The sequence below is a fragment of the Octopus bimaculoides genome, chromosome 20 (genome assembly GCF_001194135.2).
Source record: "Octopus bimaculoides isolate UCB-OBI-ISO-001 chromosome 20, ASM119413v2, whole genome shotgun sequence".
NCBI classification, from domain to species: Eukaryota; Metazoa; Mollusca; class Cephalopoda; order Octopoda; family Octopodidae; genus Octopus; species Octopus bimaculoides.
Window position 1 is genome coordinate 18,748,443 of NC_069000.1, and position 5,711 is coordinate 18,754,153.

The window sequence follows — 5,711 nt, forward strand, 5'->3', positions numbered from 1 at the left end:
TAAATGGTGACCCCGAATGTATGAATAATTTCTGGCAGCCAAAAGGAGCTGCAGGACACCAGAAGACTCCACTTAACTTCCAGCCATCGTTCCGTCTGCTGCCACATTTGAATTGCCCCATGTGGAAACAGGACTTCACCAGTCGCATGCCATTTTCTGGTGATTTTTTCAACTGACAAAAAAAAAACAAACAAAAAAACAAATTTATTGGTACAAGCACACACATACATTCACACAGTGTTTTTGGTATATTTTTTTTTGTTTTCTTTGTGAAGGAAACAGGAAATGTGTCAAGGTCGACAGGAAGCGGTGCAGCTTCCTAGGTCTAAACAACAGTAGTATTATTCCCTTCATGGGACTGTCACATTAAGTTGACAGCATACAACTACTTCATCGTATCACTTCTGCATAAATCTCTCTGAGAGATTTAGAAATGTATTATTACAAAATTTCATGTTGGCTCTTTGTTTCAACTTCTTGTCCACGGCAAAAATTGTAGACTGCAGCATACACATGATCACAAAAGCATAAGTTTCACAACCTGTGAAGTAAACACAGTGATATCACTTGGCACACTGCCTCATGAAGGTCACTGCTAGCTCTCATCGTATATGCAACAGTGTACTGCCATCTGTTGGTGCACTACAGAACTAGTATGCAAATTTTTTGATATCACCTCATATTTGGTGAGAATGTAATTTTTATTTGTATATTGCTAATATATATTGTTACAGTTTTCCATACCAACAAAAAATTATTAATCTCTAGTTTAGGACCTGGTCACAAAAATGAAAATGAAATAGTGCAATAGGTGTAGAATAATGTGTAGTAGACAAAGATGAAAAAAAAATGCGTGCTGATGGTGGGGAAAGGACTTGGAAAATTCATATCGTGAATTTTCCAAGTCCTCTCACTACCCCAACCCGTTCATTGGCACAAACTTTTTTTCATATTCATTTACTACATGTTATTTTAAACCTATTACACTTGTTTTTTTGGTGACTGAGTGTCAAAGTTGGGTTACTGGATCATGTGAATTTCCTGAGTCTTCTCCCCCACCTACCCCCATTCATCAGTGCGCATTTTTTTTGCATATTCGTTTACTGCACAATATTTTACACCTATTACACTATTTTTTTTTTTCATTTTTGTGAACAGGTCCTAAACTAGAGATTAACCCAAAAAATATACACACTCACAGACAATAAAAGAAAATTAAACTTTTTCCCAAATGTATTCTAAGTGTCAGAAGCCATGTCATCATTAAATGAAATTAATGGAACCAAACTTGGTTAACTGGGGACAACTGTTGTTATCATTGTTTAGCCCCAGATTGGCTCTAAAAAGAAAGACCTATGATTAAAGGTTGCAGCCATGATCTTGCCTTAGTTTTTAGACATATAGCATCAATGATGCTATGCACATTATATACAAGCTATATGATATGTCCTTACTTTTGTGGTAGGATAGATGGGATTCTAAGGAAATTTGGTGGGTTTTTTTAAGCTGATCAAGCAATCATTAAGAGGTCCCTTGTTAGAATAGTATAACATTTATAATAGTATAGCATTTATAATAGTATAACTTGTAGAATTCAGCATTGAGACATTGAGAATAGTAAAATCGATTTCTACCTCTTGAAAAGCTCAGCACCATACTACATCAAAACATTTGTCAATTTTCCAAATCTGTCTCTACTTTTACAGTAAAATCTCCTTATCACTAGATGCATTTGGCCATTTTATGTTAAGTGTCAAAGCACAATTATTGTGAACAAAATACAAGCCAGACACTTCCAATAGTTGTTTAACACCCTATCGAGGGCCTCTGCAATTTTTTTATACTCAAAATTTAAAAGAGTTGTTAAAATGTGGACATTTCTCTTTCCACCCCCTCTCTGCCAATTTGTTTTATTTTTGTTTCTTTTCTGTCTCTTTCGGCATCTATTTGCATGTCTTTCTCCTGTTTACCCTGTTTTTATCTCCCTTCCTCCTGGTTCTGTACCCTTGTTCTTTTTTTTTCTTTTGACCACTCTCTCTTCTTATCTCCCTCCTCTGCACTCTAGATTACATCTAATGTTCTGAATAACTTAGAGACATTTCACATTAGGTATATTTCCCATTAGCTATATATGTTGGTTTTAAAAGCAGGCAAGCTGCCCACAGTGAACTTTCACAGGGCGGTTAACTTACAGGAATGTACAAGAATAAAGCAGGATATTTAATCTGGAATAATTTGGAATGGTGACGAGACTCATTATTATGTTGGCAAGCCAAAAATAGAACCTTCATGCAATCATTAACCTTTAGAATGTTGTCTTTCTGCATATAAAAACATTGTCATTTGTGGACTGTTGTGGATGTCATTTGGGGTCACTAATTAAAAGTTTTTTGCTAACACTTCAACCCATTTCTAGATAATTTAACCATTTCATTGGCTTCCTAACTTTCATACTCTTTTTCTGACTGTCTATCTCTATTTTTATATATAAATAATGAGTGTGTACATACATATACATATCCAGATACACACACACACACACACACACACACACTGACATACGTGTACATATATTTATGTCCACATATACATACATACATAATTTATATGCATACATACACAAATGCACACTTACACACATACTAACATTATCATCATCATCATTCAATGCCCATTTTCCATGGAAGCATAGGTTGGACAAACATACATGGGTTGGACATATATGCATACATACATATTACTAATCCTTTTCTTATAACCTTAGCCTTCACCAAAACCATTATGCTTGTTAGTGACTCTGATATCAAAATAATCATGTGCATGCATACAAATACTTTTTATATTTTTTTTACATTTCAAAAAATGAAAACAAATTATTTAATAGTGATATAAACAAGAGTATTTTTTGCACTAAAAGCCAATATGAGTTTTTTTTTCTCATGGTATCTACTGCAGTATATTTTATTCCAATAGAACATCCATGTTTAAGTGAAGATAAATATTACCTCTTGGTATTAATATTGCCTCTATCATGAATATAAATCTTTTTTAACAAGCTCACTGGCTAATCGTGATGCCAGCACCTGTTCTGGCAGTTATTCTATATATCACTAGCAGGGAAATGTGTTGCTGCTATCTCTAGTGGTCAAGTGTCCATCATTGACAAAACCAAGGAAGATTGAAATCACATGATCTGGTGGGGATTTATCTCCCCACTAGCGATATAAACAATAGTGATTTTTACACCAAAAGCCAATATGAAAGCTTCTCTCATGGTATCTACTGCAGTACAGTTTGTACCAACAGAACATCCAAGTTTCAGTGAGGATAAATATTACCTCTCGAAATAATTAGATGTTCCTGTGAAGACATATGATGATGCAAGATTATTTATCTAACAACATCCATACGTTGAAAAGAAGGCTTTATAGAGATGATGGGTTATTAATAATACGGTATGAGTAGCCATGAATTAAATAGACTTAGAAAAACCTCACGTAATTCTTTGGTTATATATCTAAATGACTTAAAGGATAATCAGATGGGGCAATGCCTGGCAAATATGGTTGGTAGGGCATCATTTCTCATTGAAGCTGCTCCAGCCTTCAGAATGTCATCCGGCTTGAAATTTCTGGAACCACTGTTGACACTGGCTTGCACTTATTGTTTGATCCTCATATTAAGAGAGGAGAAGTGAGAAGGAGTGAAGAGAGGAAGTAGGTGTCAGATGAAGAGAGGAGAGGAGGGGAGTTGAGCCCATGTGGTGCAAAGGAACGAAGAAAGAAGTTTAATTCCTGTTCACAGCGAAGGCGGGAGTCCGATGGCCCCATTCAAAGACAATCTGAATACAGACAAGTGTTGAAGTGAATGACTGGTAGAGCAGAAATGGTGTGAGATTGGGGTATCATCACCCTCTGCCCTCTAACCCCATGCCTAACTACCAACAACAGACTATTTGAAAAAAATACACAGCTCAAACCAAAGAAGAACCTGAAGGAAAAAAATAATAGCACTACCAATAAGGAAAGGACAACTGGAACCAGTGATCTAAGGGATTTAAGTGAAAATCAGAAGACTTTAGATGAGTTGCAGGAAGTAATGAATAAAGAAGTAAGAAAAAGATTGCCAGCATTAAACGGTACCAACAGAAGGAAGCTGTTAGAAATGACTAGGAAAGTAGATTCTGTTATCAGTAGAATAGATACTAAAAATATAGGAGACACTAAAAAATATATATATGCATACATACATGTATGTAGGTATATATACAGGGTGTCCTCCCAAAAATTGACATCATTTCATAGTCTAATAAGATAGCCAATTCTCACTCAAATGATCTCAAATTTTAACAACGTGCGTAAAAACTAAGTTTTCTTTCTTTCTTTTTTGTTCAGAGTGAAGAATGACATTTACTAGAAATGAAAAAGCATTGTGTGTTAGAATGTACTCAAACACAGTCAAGCAAGAATGTGCAGCATACATTTTCGAGAAAGTTCAATAAAAATGCACCAACTGGAAAGCAGATTTGGACATGACACAAAAAATTCAAAGAGGAAGGCTGTCTGTGTAAAACAAAGGAAACTATCATCAATCAGGCCTGGGAAACATTTGTGAGAAGCCCCTAGAAATCCTGTAAGAAGAGCATCTATGGAAACCCAGCTTTCTTGTACAACACTTTGGTGTGTAATAAGGAAATGCTTGCAAATGACACCCTATAAGCTGCAGCTCATTCAAGCCTTAAACACTGATGACAAGGGAAAGTGCATGCAATTCTATGTCACTATACAAGGAAAACTTGAAGATGAGGAGTTTGAAAAGCATCTTGTTTTCAGTGATGAGGCCACATTTCATATGAATGGCAAAGTCAGCAAGTATAATGTTTGTATTTGTGGGGAAGAAAATCCCCATGCACATAAGGAATTCATCGAAAGTGAATGTGTTCTGTACAATCTCCAAGAATCATCTTTATGAGCCATTTTTCTTTGAGGGAAATGTGACTGGTGGTGTTTATCTGCAAATGCATCAAAAATGGTTATTTGATGAGCTCATTGCAAAAGAACATAAATGCTTCATTTTCCAACAGGATGGGGCTCCACCTCACTGGAAGCTAACTGTGCAAGCTTATCTCACGAGAGAGATGGATGAGGCATGACAGTGATAATGATGATATGCTGTTGAAATGGCCACCACATTCATCTGACGATTTTTTTCTATGAGGTTATGTGAAAGAACTGGTCTATATGCCTCACCCTCTTCTTACAAGCCTAGAGGAACTCAAGCAGATAATCACTGAGGCACTGGGGAATGTTAAGCAAGACAAGCTACAGTGTGGTTGAGAAGAGCTGGACTACTAATTTGACATGTGTCGTGTCACAGGTGGTGTGCATATTGAACATTCGTGAAGCTTTGTGAAATCAGTTATAAAATCTATATCCCTTTGAATCTCTTGTTCAAATTTTGATAAATAATTTTTTTATTGTTCAATGTGAAGCCTATTTAATTTCGTTTGCCTTGGATATGTAGATACTCAGATATTCACATTTCAAATGATGTCAATTTGTTTGAAACACCATGTGTATGTACATACATATGTTTCATCTAGTTTTCTGTTTGTTGCATTTTTGTTGGTTTTTTTGTTTGTTGTACTTTCATCTAATTTTTCTTTTGGCTTTGTTCTTTCTGTTCAACCTTTGATATAAATATATATAGAT